Genomic DNA, 21,305 nt, shown 5'->3' with positions numbered 1-21,305 from the left:
AGAATTACATTTTAGCCATCATAATCAATAATATGGCAATCCCAACTCCTCTATATACTTTTTGTGGTGTCCAGATTACTTCTGAGAAGGAAAAATTAAAACAGCCCCTGTCTCACTCCTTCCCAGCCAAAGAAGACCTGGGATGAAACCCTCCTCCAACCATTGAAAATGGGTACTTACTAGCAGAAAGAGACCAGGGGACTCCCTGACCCTAGAATGCTTTTAGCAGGATGTACCTGGCCTGTCTAGATTACTTACTGTGAGCACACCTAGGGTTTGTGGGGAGTAACTGGCTAGAGAACAGGAAGTCACCACTTAGGCATTTTTGTCTGTGTAATTAGTGGGAGATAAAACTGGAAACCATAAAACCAAAATTGCTTGCTCTGAGGACAATGATTCATCCCCATCCTTGGGTATTCATCGATTAATCCAAAACTAACTCAGAGCAATTAGGAGGCTACATCTGACAGATTTGGGCTCTTCTATAAAGGGAGGCAATGTGTGTGCCTACATATGCTCTTAATGTTTAATCATTGGTTAGGTTGAGCATTGGATTCCGTGTATGATTCACAAGTTGAATTTGACAAGTCAACTCTTTGTGCCAACACCATTTTCTGAAGGAAATTTCCCAAAAATGAAACTTGCAAATGTTTTAAAATGAAAGAGAAGTCCTTGAAATCGAAATTGATTTTTTTAAACTGAAAATTTCTGTGCAAGAAAGTAGATCTCATCCATCCTTACCATTCTGATCCAGTGTCAAATCACCCTCCCTGCAGAGAGGTTTTCCCTGGCGTCCGACCACAGCACGTGCGTGCCACATGTACTTCCCCCACATACCATCTCTGTACACCCAGACACCAACTGCGCTTAGTAGTCCCTTGACCTCTGTGGTCAGTGAAAAACAAAGGCAGCTTGTTTTTGCAGTAAAAGCAATGAGACTGTCTGCAGAAAAGAAATCACGAATCCACCCAAACTAGGATGTCACTGGTGGTGTTGGGGGTGGGTCAGAAGAATCCATCCAGTGTCTCTCAGCCACTTCCCTGAAGCTACCTTCCCAAAGGATGTGATCCCAGTCACCTGCTGACCACCCATCGCAGTCACCCCTGCCAAACGCCCTTGGAGAAACCAGACTGGGTAAGAGTGGAAGTCTTGGGACAAGTGGAGGATCCCAGTTGTAGGTGCAAGGCTACTAGACCACAGCGTCGGGAGCCCTGGATTTGGCCTAGGTGAGACTTGTCCTCCTTGGGGATGTTCAATTCCTGGTACTTTAGGTCAGAACTGAACTTCAGAGATCACTCCACCAGTTATCTCTATTCAGGTCTCCAGTTCATTCTCCCCTTGGCCTTGACTGATATTTGGGGTTCATCTAAAGGTCCTTGGTCTGTGCATCACCTAGTTTTAGCAAAGATCTTGTCAAGTTGATTTGGCCAGAATCCCCTTTCTACAGAACTGATTAAAGTCCTCTCCCTGGACATCCCATAGCTGATATGGGATCACCCGGGCCTGCCACAGCAAGAATCCTGTTAGGGCCACTCAGCAAGAACTATCCTACCTTCTTAGTAATTTTCTACCACTGGCCCCTCTCCCCACGCTCTGCTCCTGAGCTACAAACTCCCACTCTTCCTTGTTGTATTTGGAATTGATGGCAACCTCTTTCCACTACTGCACCCCACCACCACTCTGCCACCGCAGTGGCCCCTTGGATGAAGTCTTTCCTGTGGTTCTTTCACAAGTGTCAGACTATTTCCTTCTGGGGCAGGTCATGTCGAAACTGGATTTAGGGATGAAACCCGATCTCCACCTCTGCGGCTGTAATGGCCTGATTCTCATCTCACAAACGCGAAGAATGAAATCCATGGTAATGGAGAGTGGGCGTGGGAGAATACGATGAAGTTCAGGGGAGGCTGTCACTGAGCAAGGGGAGGCTGGAGGTGGGCATGTCCCAAAGCAGCAGAAACACCTAACACGGGAAACAGAGGCAGTGCAAAGGCCCCCCTCAAGCCCCAAATCTTGGGACCGAGTCAGAAAGGTTTTAGACAGGCCGCTGTGCAGCAGGGGTGAGTTTATTAGAAGGAGTAGGAAAGGGGGAAAGGGGACACTCGCAAGGGAGAGAGTGGGTCCTCTCAGAGAGGAGAGAGACCACAAGCTCCTCCTGCCCTCCAGTTTCATTGGGGTCCCAGGGAAGATTCCAGAGTCCTGCCCAAGTTCACCTTCTGACTTGACTGACAGCCTAGGGGCTGCACAGACACCTCCAAGAGAGGTGGCACTCACAGAGTAGGGGGTTTTTAAGGAAACTGAGTCTCCCAGCTTTTGCCTTCATTCCCAGCCTCCTTAATCAGCTCATCACCCTCTGAATAGCCCCATCAAGCCTTCCTCCTGAGGGTCTGTAAGTTTTGGCTACCAGGGCTGTTGGGGGTTGTGACACCCTTTCAGTTAAGGGAAGGTCCTGGAGACTTTGTCACAAGAGATAATGAGGACTTGACCCAGAAACCTTAGTTTTCCTAACTGAGGTTGGGGGAGCACTTAACATAACAACCCCCCCCCCACAGGCGCATATCTGTCAGATAGGGACACCTGGGGCTCTCATGGTCCTTCCTTGTTTTTTCCCTGCTCACCCGGTGGCTGACCAGTGTCCACACCCACTCAAGAAACAGTCCCCCAACTGTGCGTTTTGGAATGCAGACCCCCAAAAGGAAAGTGGGTGCACTGACAAAACGCAGCAGCAGCGGCACCTATAACCCCAGCAGAGGATCACACGATTGAGGCCGGCCTCTGCAGCGTAGGGTGAGCCTGTCTCAGAAAAATAGTCTTCTAAAGAGCTAAGGACGGAGCATCCCTGGGTTCAATCTGCAGTACCACAAAATAAACATCAATAATAAATAAGTAGATAGCAGGATGGCTAAAAAAAATACCAACAAATTTACAGTAAGAATGGCATCTGTAGAATCATAATTTGGGGACGAAGTCAACAAAAAGTACAGCCCACCTTTTCTCCATTCTCCAACTTGAAGAGAAGTCAGGTTCATTGGTAAGGTCGTCATATTCAACCAATGCTTCTCTTTGACATGAATAGGTAGCTTGATTTTCCTAATAACGTGTCAGCGATTTTGAGACATCCCAGACCCATGAACTTTCAGAAAGTAAATGTAAAGCCAAAGGATTCTTAGGCCTTGGTTGAGTCTAATGAGAGGGAAGATGCCATGGAAGGATGTAGTTCCACCTTGCCAGCATCCCTCCTCCTAATGACAACAGGATCCTGATTTTCCCCTTCTCTGTCCCCAAGAGTGAGAACAAAATCCAAGTGTGGCCAACCAAAAAATAATAACATTAGTCTGAAATTATTTGGTAAAGTCTTGGAAAGGGTGTATGTGGGGAGAGTGTTGCTAGCCCAGAAGGCTAAGGCTAAGGCTAAGGCTAAGCTAATCGTTTTTTTTCCAAATAGCTTAAGCAACTAGATCCGGCCGAGTCTGAAGCCTCCTGAACACCTTGGTTAGGTTAGCCAGTACCATTTTTATGTGTTTTTAAAATATTAGATGATTGTCACTTGCAATTTTGAATGATGTGACTAAAATGAAGGAATCCTACCATGTCTAATCATGCAGTAAGACCAATCAGTGCCTTTTGGTATTGAACCATGAGAAAGCTCACCTATTTTAAAATAAATTAACGAACTTAAATAACTAAGGACCCAAGATCAAAATGTATTTCTGTCAATTAGATGGTCTGCATTTTAAAAGGTTCCTAGAAAGAAAGCTATACTTAACCCAATGGAATGAGTTAATAGTGATACAATTCTAGAGATTCATCTAATAGAGATTTACTGAGCATCTACCATGTGCCAGATAGTGTGTGTGATACTGGAGTATATATTTATGGTTTGGAAGTGTCCCCCAAAGTCCCACATGTTCAAGGATTGATCACCAGCCTGTGTCACTATTGGGAGGTGGAGAAACCTTTAGGAGATAGAGCCAGGTGGAAGGAAGTTACATCAAGAGGCTGCCCTTGAAGGGGTACTGGGACTCCAGCCTCTCTCTCTCTCTGCAACCCCTCCACCCTGCTTCCTGGCTTCCAGGAGGTAAGCAGGCCTCCCCTGCCTCACACTCCCACCACGATTCACTGTGCCACCAAAGGCCCAGAGCAACAGGGCTAAGCAACCATGGACTGAAACCTCTTCTCTTTGTAAACTGATTGTCTAAAGGTATTTGTTACAGTGTCTGAGTCAATCGGCTTTGCATCACTGTGACCAAAATACCTGACAAAAACAACTTAGAGGAGGAAACATTTATCTGGGCTCATGATTTCAGAGGTTCAGTTGATGGTCATCTGAGGTTATTGCTCTGGGACCAAGGTGAAGCAGCACATCACGGCAGAAGGGCCTGGTGGAGGAGCCCTGCCAGAACCAGAGCGACCAGGAAGCAGAAAGAGAGAGAAGGGGACACAAGGAAGATGCATCCAGGAGCATCCAGACCATGAGAGTAATAAAAGCTGACTAATACTGTACCTAAGACTTCACTTCCCTCAAAAAACAGGCAGGCAACTTTGGGGAAAGGATAAGTAGCCAGACAATGATAGGTGCTAAGAGAACGCTGTGAAAACCGTCCTGGACGCCTCATCTCTGGGAGAAGGGACTACCCACTTCCGTGGGAGACTTGCTCTAGGTCCCATTATTTCTAGCCCTAGCACAGTGTCTCTCACACGCAGTTGCATTGTGCATACTTACTGAGCATGTGAGAGGCTGGTGGGTGACCGGGGCTTTTGTGTCCTTCAGCACTGCCCCCACAGCTTTCTCCAAAGGACTCTACAGGGCCCTCATCAGCCAAGCACTGCGTGCTCCGCCTGAGAGGGGACCCAAGCCTGCTGGGTTTGTTGACTCTGCTGTGGTCTCTCCTCTGGTTATTAGCGTTCTATTTTCAGACTGGTAGTCTTTCAACTCCCAGCGATTAGTCAGTGCGATTTGCACAGGACAAACAAACAGGGGACTGCGTCACAGCTGAATTCAGGAACTGGCTGTTACAGGGTACAAATCTGAAGGCCCAAGGGTGAAGAATGAGCGAGTGTCCCGGCCACTGCTCCCCTTTGAGCAATTCCAAAGAATTGCTGAGAAGGTAAAAGCATCGTCCAGCAGCCCCCTAATTGTTTTTCTCAAAGTTAATGACAAACAGTGAAAAGCCACCTGCATGGGCCAAGATGACCCAGGCATGATTTGACTGGCAGCAGTATCATGTCCAAGAACAAGTCCCATACGGCAAGGGGCATGCTTGCTGGGCATAGCAGCCCCTGCATGTGATCCCAGTGTCTTGGGAGGCTGAGGCAGGAGAAACACGAGCTCGAGGCCAGCCTCAGCAACTTGGCGAGGCCCTAAGCAACTTAGTGAGACCCTTCCTTAAAATAAAAATAGACAGGGCTAGGGATGTGGCTCTGTGGAAAAGTGTCCCTGGGTTCAATCCCCAGTACCAAAAAGTAAAAAAATTAAAAATAAAAAAGGGCAAGTTTGAATATTGTCAAACAAAACAAAGGGGAGACACAGACTTTCAGACAAGAGGTGGAAAAAAAAAAAAAAAAAAGGAGAAAACCTTCATGTAATCAGTGGGTACGCTCAGGTGTCTAGGTATTTTCTATGTGTATATTTGTATGCTCACTCATTGTGCCCCAGGTAGGGTTGACTTCCCATTAGGGACAATAAGATGTGGTGTTTAGGGCCCATGATACTTTATCATGTTTTTTTTTTTTTTTTTTTTTTTTTTTTTTTGCCGTGCTGGGGATCGAACCCAGGGCCTTGTGCTTGCAAGGCAATTACTGTACCAACTGAGCTATCTCCCCAGCCCCACTTTATCATGTTTTAATGTTACTTTTGTTTTCAAAACAGAAGAAACACATTAATACAATAATAATGAATAAGGTCTGAGGATGCAGCTCAATGGTAGAGCATTTGCCTAGCACAGTGAGACCCTGGCTTCTATCTTCAGCACTATTACTACTACAATGACAAGTAATAATAATAATAAATATCTAACAATGAACCCAGCCTAGCTTTTATGCCAACATAGTTGTAAAATATGATTTTTTAAAATTTTTTTATGGAAGAAATGTTCCATGGCAGCAAATGTGCCTAAAGATCATTAAAATCCTGGTCATAGTGTAGTAAATTGTTGAATGAGAGAGTGAATGTAAGTGGGCCCATTCCTATACAATGCAAGACAAGTACTGGGTGAACGTGAGCCCAGTTGGTGGACTTCCTTCAGGGCTGATTTTAAAACTAGGACATGATTCTGAAGGAAAGAGGGAGACATGAAAGGGGGATGATGCATTCAGATTTGGATTTTGGAAAGCTTCCTGTGCTGTTCTGGAAGGAGGGCTGCTTCTGAGGTAGAAGTGAGGGAAGGCACTCTGAGAGCAAGGGTTGAACATGATTCCTGACCAGGGGTGCCCAAGTATGGCACCCAAACCTCTGCAAGTACTCAGAAAAATTGGGGTGACAAGTTTTCATGACATCAGGAAACTTCAAATTCAATTAAAAAGATCTTCCCTTTTTGTTTATCTGCCAATGCTCTCATTAAATGAAGGAGAAAGTCTGCTTGGTGATAGTCTTCAAAACCCTCAAAATCTTGCCAGGCATGGGGGTGTACCCCTGTAATCCTCCTAAGTTACTTAGGAGGTTGAGTCAGGAGGATCACATATTCAAGGCCAACCTGGAAGGATCACAATTCCAGGGCAACTTAGCCAGACCCTGTCTCGAAATAAAAAATAAAAAGGCTGGGGATATAGCTCAATGGTAGAGGACCCCTTGGTTCAATTCCTAGCATTGAATAAATAATTAAAAAAAACAAAACAGGAGCAAGGGCACACACCTTTAATCCTAGCAATTTGGAAGGCTGAAGCAGGAGGATCACAAGTTCTAGGTCAGTCTCAGCAATTCAGCAAGACCCTCAGCAACTTAATGAGACCCTGTCTCAAATTTTTAAAAATGGAATTAACTAGGGATGTAGCTCAGTGGCAAAGAACCCTGGGTTCAATCCCAATACTAATAAATGAATAAAACAAACAAACGAACAAATAAAATCCTCAAATCCTGACTCGTATCCCTTTGTAACAGTGATAACAATACGGAGGTCTTCAGAGACAACTGTATCTGACTGTTATCTGGTAATATTATTATTTGTTTACAAAGTTGTCCTCTAATTAAGGGGAGCAATCCTGGTGTTCCACACGTCATAGTGATATGAAGTTCCTTTCTAAAATATTTTTCTATATACTGCATTCTTTGCATGTGCATGGCTTGGATTCAATTGCCAACAAAAAAAGAAAAGAAAAGAAAAAGGAAAGAGAGAGAATAAGGGAGGGGAGGGAGAAGGAGAGAATGGAAGAAAGGAAAGAATTATCTAAGCAAATACAAGGGCAAGTCAATTCAAAATAACATGATGAACATAAACATGAAAATTGAAAAATTAAAATCAAGGCAATATTCAAATGGTTGGAGTTCAAAAAACCCTACGTTACTCTTTGTTAAAGGTGCATTGTGAAGGGACAATGGGTTAACAAGGCTGCAGACATTTCTCCCCTGCCATTTGCTGCCGCCATTATTCTGCCACCCCCACACACCATTTTACAACCTAGATTGTTAGCCTGCGAACTTCCACATCAAATTGTTATTAGCCTGTGAAATTCCACTACTTAAGAACAGCTCCCCTGCCATTCTCTCTCTCTCTCCCTCCCTCCCTCCCTTCAGAGCAGACACTCTGCTCTTCCATTTAATGAACTCTCTCGTGTGAGTTCCCGCGTCCAGAGTGGTCTTCTGGGTGCTTTCATATTGTCCTATATCATCTTCCATTCTCCCTCTCATCAGTTGTTCCAGAACAATTCTTCAGATAGAATTTCCAGCCCTGTAGCAGAAGGCAGGCTTTTCTGGGAGACACATATCACTGACTAAACACTCCAGGAAGAAGTGCTTCCCCCTTCTCCTGCTCTGTAGAAGGATGCCAGGAGGTCTGATCAAGTCAAGAATTGGGAAGGGTCTGAGACTTTACCCCACTCCCATACTAACAAGTTAGCCTGGAATAGTTTTATGAATGTGATAAAAAGACATGAGTCTCCTGAGCCAGAAACAAAAGATAGTTTTATTATTCACAGCAACAGAAGTAGCCTGTTTTGCTTTGTTTTGTTTTGTGCTGGTGTCTTAAGCCCAATTCCTAAAGAATAACACAAAAAGCCTCAAGAGATACTGCATCCACAGTGGGTTGCAACATGTGACAGGAATCCAGAACTCCGGGAACCTGGATCTTTTATAACAGACAGTAAACAAATCCAGCCTTGGTCCTGGACGAAGACACCATCTCTATATACAAAGTCGCTTATTATTATTAAACACTTATTAAACATCCTTGAAAAGCCAGAACCTTTCTGAAAAGGCAGCTAATTCCTTGCTTCATAAGATGTGAACAAGAGGCCAGTGGAAAACTGTTTCCCAACCACCAGCAGCTCAGACTTCACTCCGCCTCAATTGCCGTCTAAGTCTGGTCCCTCGTAGGCATACTGGAGAGTTTATAACCAGATAACCATAGTTGCATTGTTTCATTACAATAGCAACTTGAGGCAGATATTATCCCCAGGCTATAGATAAAGAAGCTAAGGCTCAGTTAAGTTGAGTACATTGTCTGATATCATCAGAAGTGAGAGGGCCAGGATTTAAACCCAGGCTGGTCTGACTTCAGAGTGTTTGTATCCCTTTCTATCCAAATACTCACTATGCAAATGAAGTTAGAGGGAGGGTTGTGTGTACTCGCTCTCACTCCTCTACCCTCTCCTGTGCTGCGTTTGCAAGGACAAGACTGATACAGAAAAAGGGTCTGTCCCATCCCAGCTGGGCTCTGGATCACCATCCCCTGCGGGTCCTGGCTTTTCTCTGGATCGGAAACAAAGAAAACACCTGGATGGGAGCTGGGTGCCAGGGTGAGGATCAGGAGCAGGCAGAGAAGCTGAGGTACGTGGTAGCCTAGGATCTGAGTGACCTTCAACGTGAGAATGAATGAGGCTGACTCAGTGAGTCATAACCACAAAAGCTTAAATGAGAGAAAGAGGAACAAGATTAACAACACAGCATCACCGGCTCACTAAGTGGTGCTTATGATTTTCGTTACCCTGATTATCATTTTCTTTGCCAGACAGTATCAGCTCCATTTAATGGATTAAATTGACATGCTGATAGAACCTGAGTTGATAAGCAAGTTGGTGAGAGAACAGAGTAGAACCCGGTCCCCTGCCTCCCACTTCAAGGCCTTCCCCACGTGCTGACACCTCTCGGAGAGAGCCCTGAATACCAATTACTGATGGCAGGAGGTGTGTCTGCAAAGCAATGACAACCACGCATACAGGTGGCTAACGAGTGCGCCAACTCTCTCCAGCCCTGCGCAGCCCACGGTGGCTACTCCAGTCAATGCTTATTACTCCCAGAATTCTCCTGTACCCAAAAAAGAATCTACATCTTCCAGGAAATCTCAGAATCACAAACTACCACCAAGGAGCTGAATGTCATGGCTCCTCCCAACCTGGATCTCCTGCTGCCACCAGCAGCCAGCCTGAATCTGGGAGGTTGAGTTTTCCAGCCAGTTCCGGAGGAGGGCGCCAGGCAGAGCCCACTGTCCGGGTCATCTCTACGGCCCAGCCCAGTCAGCTTTCTTCCACCTCTAGTAAAGAGAGCCATCTTGGTTCCCCTGGTTTCACACTAGATGGGAAGGGTTAGCTATGCTTAGGGGGTAGGTTGTCACCCCTCCAAAGAAATCCTTCCTCAACACACGTGGATCTGCGTGTGCCGAGGGAGCTGTGCGGGGACCTGCGAGAGTCCTCCACTACACGAGCACCCCCCAGCTCGTGTTGCCGAGTAGAAGATGGAATATGACCCAGTATCCAGATCTCCCTCCTTCCTCCCCTCCCGCCCGCGCTCCCTCCCTGAGTACAGCTGTACAGACATGTTTGTGCGCCACACCAAGAATGCGACTTCGCTGTGGTGGACACAGATGATCTTCGGGGCAATTAGTCCTGGATTCAGACCCTAATTCTCTTACTTCCAGTTTATCCCCATTTTATGGAAGAGGCCAGAAAGCTCAAGGTAATTAAGCTATGTGCTCCTGGTCACGGAGCTAAGAAGTATCAGGCCCAGTGCCCTAACCCAAGCTGCCGGCGGCCAAACCCTGCACTTAACTGAAACATAATTCTCGAAATGTGTTTTAAAAAGAATGATTCTTCCTTAAATACATAATATATTTGCATTTAAATCCCACTTAAACCTATTTGTAAGGGAAGCAAAATAATGACAAGGCCATTCAAAGGGAAAAACTGAAACATTGTAAGCATTAAAAAATTAAACAGGGGCTTGGTATGGTGGTACACACTTATAATCCCAGAGACTCAGAAGGCTGAGGCAGGAGGCTTGCAAGTTTGAGAACTGCCTCAGCAACTTAGTGAGACACTGTTTCAAAATAAAAAATATAAAGGCCTGGGGATGTGGCTCAGCGGTTAAATGCACTGGGTTCAATCCCTGATACCAAAAATTAAAATAAACTTTAGGTGGGATTGTTTAGGAAAGTTCTAGCACAACATCATCACATTATTGCCTTATTTCCAGGGTTTACATGGGTCTCCATAAAGAGCCTTCACCTCCACATTACCAGTGCTGTTACTGCCAATGATGATGTGGCCTGCCTGTCCTGTGGTGTTCCTTGGGTCTCCTTTCCCTCTGCTCCCAAGCCTGGTCAGGACCAGGATGTAGAACTCCCTCACCAGGTAATCAAGTCCAACCTTTGGTCAGGAGCCAGGGACACAAGCTTCCTTCCAACTTCAAAGGATATGACTCATCAGGCAGACACACAGCAGGGGAAACTTATGTACCAGTGCGGAGAGCAGGCTGTGCCCTGCTCAGTTACCCCACGACATACAGACTGTAGTTCTCAGGTGGCGCTTGAGACTGGGTCACTCCATGTCATAAAGCAGCAGTTCACCATTGGCTACTCCATTTGAGTTTAAGTGCTGAGGTGGAATACAGGTAAACCGGCAAACAACAACCATCTGCCTAGCACAACCACAAGGCACAAACTGACAAAAAGTTGATCGTGCAAATAAAAATGACCACCTTCAAACTTGAAGGACAGGGAGGCACAGGTGTATTGAACTCACAGTGGAAAACACAGGCCCATGAGCTTGTGGAACACACCAGACCACCAACTGAAGCAACTCCCTCACTCAAGGCCCATAAAAGGAGGAGCACCCCAAGACTAGACATGGCAGCACCCTGGTCATCACCTGATCACTCCTCACGGCCTTGCCCGGGAAAGTCACCATAGCAATGAACTCACTAACTTCCAAATCTGTCCTTGGACTTCAGTTTCTCCTGCCCATGACGACCACGCCCGATGACATCTCAACCCGATACTCCAAGGTGACCCTCTGACATTGCTGCCTGTCCATCCAGACCTTGACGGAGAACAACTTCCTAAGCTTTGACAGCTCCGTGTGGGTCCTGAGTAAGTTCTTCTGGCTGACGCAATCTTATCTGACCACCCACAGGGACGCGGTGCCCTCTGCTTTTGCTCTCAGCTCAACTCCTGAACCCCTGTGGCGGCCTTCACCCTCTCTCAGCCTCTCTGTAACTGCATGTTACATGTGTGTGAAGCGTGATGTCGCCTGAGTGCTCTAGGTATAAGAAATTAAGATCGGAATTAAGAACTGGTGATTGCCTGGCTGATGGCGACCAGGTGACCTGCAAGGATCCAGGGAACTGCCTGATGGAAGCGGTGGAGCCTGTGAATTTGTTATTATTCGACAAATCCTGACCTCGTGGACAGACACAGATACGTTTGGTCCACGTCAACACCAAGTTCACTGCAGCCAGGCATCTCCTCTTTTCCCGTCTGCCACCTGGTACTGAAAACATTGCCTTTTCCTGCCTTCTCCGCGGGCCTCAGCTCCTACTGGGAAGTCAAATGCCTCGAGGAAAGAGGCTGTGATCAGAGGCAGGCGAGCAGATCTGCCACTGGCTGTGGGGATGTACCGAGTGCAGATGTGATCAGAGGCAGGCGAGCAGAAGATCTGCCACTGGCTGTGGGGGTGTACCGAGGGCAGACAGCTTCCCTTCAGCGCGGCCCGGGCCCACCTGTGTTTTCTGAGGAGGAAACGGAAGGGTGGAGAAGGATCTGATCAAGCCGCTCTTTCTCCCTTTGTAGATGTTCACTTTCTTTTCCCCTCACATCACCTCTCTCCAAGGGTTTGACTTTGGAATTAATGTCCCCAGTATAATTTTAACCATCATGGTAAAACACGCTGAATTTATTCCTGGTGTTTCCTGTGATTCAGAAAATTGGCCTTTGGATGGAGAAATAATGTCTTGTAATAAAGCTCACAGTAGGAACAGACGCCCACCCGCGGATAGCAGAGACCCCGAATAACAGCAGCTTACCAGGCGGAAGATGCAGGTCTATTTTCCTCTCCCAAAAAGTCCAAGGAGTTTTTGACGATTCAGCTTTGCAAAGATGTCAGGAGCCCAGGATCCTCTTACTTCCTGGCGTCTTCCTGTCTAAGGTGTCATCCTGTTCCAGTGGTCCAAGGTCCGCATTCCCACCAGTAGGAGGGGAAATGGCAGAAGGAAGGACCGGCCAGCACTCTGTGCCTGACCCGGAAGTTACACGCAGCTCTGCTTCTCAGAGCCCACTGGGCCACCCTAGTCAAAGAGCAGCGCTCACAGCAAGAGGCTGGCAAGGGGTGCACTCCTGTCTGTGCAGCTTCCCTTGTGGAAGAATAAGATGGCTCTGGAGAATGGCAGGCAGCCTGTGCCCAGGTTGGCTAGCCAGGTATTGGACGATTTTCACACCTGAAGAGCCCATGAGTTCCCAGGGGCTGCTGTAAGAGCAGCTTACACTAGACAAAGTTCTTAAATGCTAAGAATTTTTTTCCATTGAATTACATATCAACTTTGTTTTTTTTCCCCTGGGGGCTAAGTGTGTAAGTGCCCTGGAAATTCTGAAAGGATACTTAAGAAACTGAGAAATAGCCAACTTTGGGGCTGGGGATGTGACTCCGTGGTAAAGCACAGGCCTGGAGGGCTGGGGCTCCACATTCAATGCCCCGCACTAGCACACAAGGAAAAGCCAACTCTGGAGCAGGAAGTGGGGGTTCACATTCCATTTCACTTCACTCCCTCCTCTGCTGTTACCTCCACTTAGCAGGTACGTGTGTTTCCTTTACAATAATAAGAACTAGTTAATAAAAATAAATGAGCCTCTGGCTCGGATTCACAAGTGTACGATTTAGAGTTGGAAAGGAATTTAGAGGAAGTTTCACATAATCAAAGCCAAGATATATTATCAAATGGAAAAAGGTTTTTAAAAAAAAGCAGTTGAAGATTTGTTTGACTACTATGATCCTGTTTGGGTTTTTAAATTATACATAGAATTATAAATACACATATGTAGGTGTATCTCTAGATAGATGTAGCTACACAAAAAGACAGAAACAAATTGAAGGAGTGGGTATCAAACCATGCACTGTCCTTATCTCTAGAGGCTAAAGATGGGGAGGAATTTCACTATTTTATTTATTTCTGTAATAATTTTATTATTACATTGACTCATATTTTAATAAGCAGAAAAAATAACATAGATAAAAATGGAAAGATCCCAAGCAGGTTTTAATTCCTTCTGCACGACCTCTACCATCCAGGCTCCAACTAAATCATGTCAGAGGCTGGGGCTGTGTGCTAGGGCACTTGCCCAGCGTGCAGGGGCCCTGGGTTCAACCCACAGCACTGCAAAATAAGTCAATAAAGACACAATTTCAAAGAGAGAATTCATTCTATGACCTCCCACCACCCGCGGGGACAATCACAACACGTACGCTCTTCTTGAGCACAGGAACCAAAAGGGGCTTTATTCCACAAGTCTCAGACTTATATTGAGAACATCAGCCTATCAGAGAGTAGACTACCAGGAAAGTCAGCCTATCAAGGAACAGTCTCCAGGCAGATACCAGGATCGCCTCATGTACAACAGCCAACCAGAGTTACTTCCTAAAACTTGTATATGAGTGCAGCTATGTCTGGCAAGCTGCCAGGCGCCATCTTAGAGATCAGGCCACGGTGCGGCTCTGGGGCCCTCAGAGCCCGCCCCTGACACATTCAGCCAATGATAAACATGGATGGAAGTGGGACTCATGGTACCGGATCCTGAGAAAACCGAGATGAAAGAAAGCCACAAAGATCTTAGTATTGGGTCAGGATAGAGGAAGAGGCAGCCCAGGAGGAAAAGAATGAAGGGCATTGCTGAAATGGAGCACAGCAGTTTAGTTCATGGCTCTCACCCCAGCTCCCACCTAGGGCTGGCACACAATAGACACTCAGCAAATAGCCCAGGAACAGATGAGCCGCAGAAGAGGAGGAAAGGATGAATAATCTGATTCATTAGATGACACCATCATTCTACCACCAGTGTAAGAAAAAAAAAAAAATCGGAAACAGGTAACTCAGCACTGATGTCGACTGAGGGGATGGAGGGAGAAGAAGAACTCCTAAGCCTGGCCCAGTGGAACACGCCTGTAATCTCAGTGGCTCAGGAGGCTGAGGCAGGAGGATCACCAGCCTTAGCAACTTTGTGAGGCCCTAAGCAATTTAACAAAACCCTGTCTCTAAATAAAATATAAAAAAGGGCTGGGGATGTGACTCCATGGTTAAGCACCCCAGAGTTGAATCCTGGAATGAAAAAAAGGGATTGAATGTCTAATAGGAAGGAAAAAGAGGAGGTGTGACCTCTAATTTCCAGGCTGCCCCTTTTTATAACATCTTCCTCTTTGCACCTCTACTCTTTGATATTTTCCTGTATAAATGAAGGCACTATGCTGTTGTGATTAGAAAGTTAATGATAATTATAATAGCTTCCTTTGGTTTTCTTGCAATTAGTCTGGATGTGGCATTTCCTTTGGTACACGTTTTATTCAATCATACTGAGCCAGCCTTGATGATGAAAAAAAAGAAACACAAAAGAGTTCATTATTAATTAGACAGAATATTTACATAATTACCACTGGGTCCTAGATGTAGTTCATCCTTGTAGGAGTGAACATCAAAGTGTGGATTTGGGTTTCCTTGTAATTTTCTATAATTGAAATTGTGTAACCTTTATGATAGTATTTTTTGGAAAATATAGACTGAAAAATTGAAACAACTATAATTGTTATGCATTTCTGTTACAAACACTCCTGACATTTTGGGGACACTGAATATTATATAGGCAAGGTTGGGGAAGGAGAAATTTCCCTGCCACCAAAAGGGAAAGAGTCCATTTTCTCCTCTGCCCAGAGCATTCCTGGGAGATACCTGGAGGTTGGAAGTCCTTTCTCCAATCTCCCAGTATGCTATAAATCTCTTCTTCAGAGGCCAGTAAACCTCTCAGCAGCTTTACAACCCAGGAATGTTTTTCAAAGGCCTGGGATCCTTCCCTTCGGAATCATAAACAAATGAGAAAACAATACTGCAGACTCCCGGCCAGGTGGACACCCTCCTCTGAAGTAGCTGGCAAGGAAAGAACCTGGCAGTTCTTAGGCAAGGGGGCCCTGGGTCTCCACCATCCACTCCTCAAAACAGCATCCAGGGCCTCTGGATACTGATGGGACCCTGCTTGACATCCAGAGGTCAGACCTTTCAGACAAGGCCAGGGAAGCCCTGCCTGGAGAGTTCCTAAATCTGAAATGGGAACTAGGAGTCCGGGCTGCAGGTCCAGCTGGACTCTGGGGGACACTCCCTTCCAGAGGCAGGCAATTCACTAGTTAATCCTTTCCAGTTAAGTTGCCCCCAGATCCGTGCAGCCAACGCTGGGCAGTACTGCCAGTATCCTTTCCTCTTATTATCAAGAGGACAGTGGACTCCATGTCACATACAACCACAATAATGGGATCCTAATTGGAACGCGTTATACTTTAATTCTATGTATGTTAAATATTTCAAAATATACTCTATGTATTGTAAAAAAAAAAAAAATTTACAATAAATATTTTAAAAAGACAATGAATCGCCAGGCCCGGTGGTGCACACCTGTAATCCCAGTGTCTCGGGAGGCTGAGGCAGGAGGATCATAGTCAGGTTCAAAGTCAGCCTCAGCAATGGTGAGGCACTAAGCAACTCAGTGGGACCCTATCTCTAAACAAAATACAAAAATAGGGCCAGTGATGTGGCCCAGTCCTGGAGTTCAGTCCCCGGTACTCAAAAAAAAAAGACAATGGATCAAATCCTTAGCTACCATTAATATCTGATTTCTGCCAAGCATCTGAGTAATGTCTGCCCTAAAGCACTACAGGCACGTGATGCAAAAAGTGAGTCTCAGAGTGGCAGGGTTTTTCATACCATGGGCAAGTAAGGACTTTGCATAATAAGATGTAATGTATAAAGCTGCTCCCCTGCCCTTTCTGGTGCAGCCATCCCCCCCACTCCCAACCACTTGTCAGTCTGTGAACATCCTGGCTAGCTATTGGTTCATCAGTCAGCTTGCAAGTATCCTTCTCCGACATTGGTCCCATTAGTCCGGCGGAATTCAACCGCCATCTTTCCCTTCTTGCTTCTCTCTCCTACACACTTGCTTTTCCTCCTCCTCGCTTTCCACTCTCTCTAGCGCGCGCCCTTTCCTTTCTCTTTTCCTTTCATTTTCTCTTACCCTGCAGGGAGACACTCTGTTTGCTTAATAAACTCCCTTGTGTGATTTCCCGTGTCTGGCGTGGTTTCGTAGGATTTCCTTACAGATGGCAAATTTCCTTTCCTAGGCAGTAATTATCGACCAAAAGACTCAGAGAAAGAAAGAAAAATAGTGCCATTTGGGCCACGTATGTCTGCAAATCTGGCACCTGGTGGTAAGTGATTTGGTTGATATCATTTTTAATATTTGTCATGTTTCCAGAAATTTCAATCCAGGAGAAATAAAAAATGCAAGTCCCTTAATTTCTTGTCTCTTACTTCAGTTTAATGGTCTCTGTAAACAGGAGCATATGTTGGTTAAAGGAATCAGAGCCAGGCATGGCAATGCACATCTGTAATCCTAGCTACTGAGGAGGCTGAGGCAGGAGGATCCCAAGTTCAGGGTCAGCCTCACCCATTTAGTAAGATCTTGTCTCAAAGTAAAAAGGGCTAGGAATGTGGCTTAGTGGTAGAGCACTTGCCTAGCATGCTGGAGGTACTATGTTCAATCTCCAGAATTTAAAAAAAAAAAAGGTGAGATAAGGTTTTGTATTGAGAAAAAAAGGGGGTGTGAGTCAGATGTTCTGAGATAGGGAGCCAACCAGGCCCCTAACATCATTGAAAGGAAATTTGGAAGAGGATGGAAACACCTGTTTATAAGACCCAGATTCACATTCACTCAGTGACAAAGCTTTGCTGGGCACTGGCTGTGGTACTGACCTTGGTGCGGAACAAAACCAGGCAGGATCCTGGTCTTCTAGCATTTTACCGCCAAGCAGGGAGGCAGGAAATTGTCAAGCACACAGCACAGGCTTCATCTCCTGTGTACTGAATGGAAGGGCCTCCCAGGAAGCAGAGGAGCCTGCCCCCAGGGAATGTGCTTCAGTGGGACACACACCAGCAGGGGCAGAAGGGAAAGGAAGGGTGGCCAGAAGAAGGAATGGACACCGGAAAAGCCCAGGGCCGGAGGCGGTGGGAAGGTAAAACGTCTTACCCCAGGTATCTTTCACTGATGCATTTGTAATCGGTTATTCCGAGAAACTGGAGGCTCTGCAGTCACAGGAACGGCTCTCAAGATCTGTCCTTTCATAGAAGAAATTGATGGTGATCTGCAAGAGTAAGGTAAAGAGGCAGAGTCTCCCCCTGCAGAAGGGACCTTTCCTCAAGAACAGGAGACTGGGGTCTGAGTGACTCTACCGCTTGCCACAGGTGGCTGCTACCTGGGACACTTCATCTGCATGACAAGACACCTTTGTTTGCTCTGCATCTTCTGCCCCCTTAAAAGGGAGATTTAAGTTTGTGAACAGATTGAGCAGGAGGTGGTCACCCTGGTGCTGTGGTCTTCTCCTGCACATTGATTAAGCTTTGTCAGCTTACGCCAGCAAAGCTTGACTAGGTGTTAGGGTAAGGGATGAGCCCGTAGGAGAGAAGGAACACCGGTCTGGCAGAGCAGACAGGACAGGAAGTGTACACGCAAAAGGACGGGAAGCAGACCTCAACGGATTCAGAGAAGCCTTTATTCTTTCGAGACTGGGGCGCCATTGGGGCCCATTTTCCGGATGGGGAAAATGGCCCTCAGTTACAGAGGGGATTCTGGTTTTATAGGGTATGATGAGGATGATGTAATCTTTGGAAGCCCTGCAGTTTTGACCACCAGGAGCTAGCTGTACTGGTTAAAACCAGACCCCGAAGGATGAGTGCGCAAATCTTACCCACTGTCATTTAGGACTAATTAGTCATGGGGGAGGGTCAAGGTTTAAGACCCAGCATTCAATATCTGCCCTTTCCCCCAGGGCCCATTGCTATCAGGAATGCACTGGGAGAGGTTTAATGTTTGGCCAATTTCCCCTCCCTCCTTCCAAATCACACCGTCCCTCCATTTTCTTGGGGGGCTGCCTTATAGGAATATTATTTTCCATAACCCTTCAAGAAGGAAGCAGAGTTGGGCACAATAATGGGATCCTAATTGAAACAATCTATGTATGTAAAATATTTCAAAATATACGCTACTGTATTGTAAAAAAGAAAGAAAGAAATTGGGCAGTTCTTTTATTTTTTACTTTGAGACAGGGTCTCACTAAGTTGGCCAGGTGGGTCTCCAACTTGTGATCCTTCTGACTCAGCATCCAGCTTGCTGGAATTATAGGTATGCACCACCTGCTGGGCGGAGGGGGGGGTTTAAAGGGGACAAAGACATTCGATTTGCATTTTTAGTTATTTTTGAAGAGGGTAAGTGGCCTCATGGCACTGCCCAAGCTGGAGTGTGGTGGCTTTTCATGGACAGGATCCCACTACTGATCCAGAGCACACTGCAAGTCCAAACTCCTGGGCTCAAGCAGCTCTCCTACCTCAGCCTCCTGAATAGCTGGGATTTAGGGCAAGCCACCCAGGAAGGCTCTCGTTTGCATTTTAAAAAGATATCTTAAATGAGCTATCAAGTCATGAAAATGTAACCGGAAGCAATGGGTTCTCCACTTGGTGCCTGTGAATCCAAAGAGCACACCCAGAAGAGAAGAGAATGGAGAAAGACTGATTGCCTGCAGGGAGCACTTCAGTCATCTGTAAAGCAGCGCTCTCCCCAGGAAAGGAGCACCCAGTCATTCAAGAAAGCAAACGTGGGGCCCAGGCACATTTCTGAGCATGCTCAGTTCAAGGCGCAGTTCAAACAGAATGATGATCGACACATTTCCAGGCCTGCCCAGCACAAGGTCAAGGAGCATGTGTGTGAAAGGCAAAGATGGAAGCCAGGACTGCTTCCAGCGAGGCTCAGTTCTGGGTCTTAGAGTCAAGTTCAAATGCCTAAGAGAAGGAGTTGGGGTGACTCCGTTTCTCCAAAAAGTTTTAGCTGAAACACAAAGAACGCTTTTAGGATATATTGACATAGGAGTTCACTCCTCGGGGTGCCCACCTGGCTCAGCAGCTGATAAAGACGCTGAGGATAGCAAGTGCTCTTAGTGAAGCAAGTCAGTAAGAAGAGGCAAGAGTCTGTGATTCCAACTAGAGAACCTTCTGCAAAAGGCAGGCTCTGGAGTTGTAACCGCGAAAGGTCCAGTTCCTCAGCCAATAGAGGAAGTCAGCACAGAGGCCGGGGGAGGAAGACTTGCTGGCTACAAGCTGGCAAGCTGGAAGCTGCAGGGCCTCCACTCATTCCATCTTGCCAGGCGCCGCAGGTACAAAAGCTTACGTGGGCTTTCAGGGGAGTCTAACTTTACCTGCAGCCAGGTGGTCATCAGCTCTTGGGATAATCAATTCTCTTGACACGACTTCGATGTGGCCCACAGACCGCTGACCTGGCAGACTTTCCTGGTTCCGGGAACCCAGAGAAAGATTACTGATTAGGAGTCCTGTCACTAGCATTGTTCTCCCATGTTTTCCCTCCTTCTTTCCAGGCAAGGCTGACTTTGTTGGTTAATGATCTGGGGAGTGAGGCACAGGGGAGTGAAAAACAGATGGGTGAGTGCCAGGAGCAAGTTAACCCCTTCCTTAGCTTCAGAGACGGTAAAAGGTGACCAGAGGCTGCCAGAGGTGGGGGGGGGGGGTGTGAATAGAGCACAGGGGATTTTTAGGGCAGTGACAGTGACAATACTCTGTATAAGATGTTACCATCCCCAGGTGTGGTGACACACACCTGCAATCCCAGTGGCTTGGGAGGCTGAGGCAGGAGGATCTCGAGTTCAAAGCCAGCCTCAGCAAAAGCGAGGCCCTGTCTCTAAATAAAATACAAGATAGAGCTGGGAATGTGGTTCAGTGGTCAAGTGCCCCTGTGTTCAATCCCTGCTATCAAAAAAAAAAAGAAAAATAGATGCTACCATCTAGGGGCTTGTTGTCTGCTCTCGGGAAAGATTTGAACAAGAAGAACAGGACACAGAGATAGCAAGCAAGCAGCAGGTTTATTGCAAAAGCAGCAGAGAGAGTCCTCCGAACAGAAGGGGCCTGGACCTGGAAATCCAGGGAGGAACTTGGGCCTGTTCTTTTTACAGTCTCTGGAACTTCCTCCTTTCCTTGTCTCCCTGTCCACACGCTCCTCACTATTACTGATTGGTGGCCCCACTGTCCACACGTCTGTTCCGTTTTTCTTTTGGGTCCCCTGCTTAGGAGTACGGAGGTATCTGAGTGGGTCCCGGCTTGAGCCCGGGAGTCCTTTCGTCAGCCAGGAAGCTGGCCTCGTTGGAAGACCCGCTCCATGCTCCTTCCTCCCCACGGCCATCGTGCCTGGCTGCCTACATCCTTCTACGTCTCTCTCGAGTACGTGATTAGACATTTGACCAAAATGAAGAAGGCACACCGCCGAGAGTGAACCCCAGTGACTGTGGACCCGAGTTGCTGACGAGGCGTTGCTGTAGATTCTGGTGGGGTGCTGGTGAGAGGGGAAGCCGGCATGCGTGGGCGGGAGGTCAGGAAGCCTCTGGACCTTCTGCTCAAGTTTGCTGTGAAGCGAAAACTGCTCTAAAAAATATGAAGTCTGTTTTTTAGAAAAAGAGGGAAAAGTTTCCTCTAGCTTAAGAATTAGAGGAGGAAAGAGGGAGCATGTGGGAAACAGAAGGCCAGTGGGGCACGATCACATCACAGGCAGCGGAAGGTCAGGGTTAGACCAGAAAAACAGCAG

At 46.6% G+C, this 21,305-nt stretch overlaps 1 long non-coding RNA gene across 2 annotated transcripts; it reads right to left on the bottom strand.

The window, feature by feature from the left end:
* Positions 1-14,463: 14,463 nt before the first annotated feature.
* On the bottom strand, positions 14,464-20,068 carry LOC124970473 (uncharacterized). Of its 2 annotated transcripts, XR_007106127.1 has the most exons (4): positions 19,912-20,068; positions 17,694-17,808; positions 17,420-17,561; positions 14,464-14,989 (listed from the first exon to the last, which is right to left on the bottom strand). It is a non-coding gene; the product is annotated as an uncharacterized LOC124970473 (long non-coding RNA). The 2 variants fall into 2 exon arrangements; XR_007106128.1 differs by lacking the exon at positions 17,420-17,561.
* Between the last annotated feature and the right edge of the window lie 1,237 nt (positions 20,069-21,305).

Source organism: Sciurus carolinensis, chromosome 18 (assembly GCF_902686445.1).
Source record: "Sciurus carolinensis chromosome 18, mSciCar1.2, whole genome shotgun sequence".
Classification (NCBI taxonomy): Eukaryota; Metazoa; Chordata; class Mammalia; order Rodentia; family Sciuridae; genus Sciurus; species Sciurus carolinensis.
This window is presented reverse-complemented; position numbering and strand designations above follow the sequence as displayed.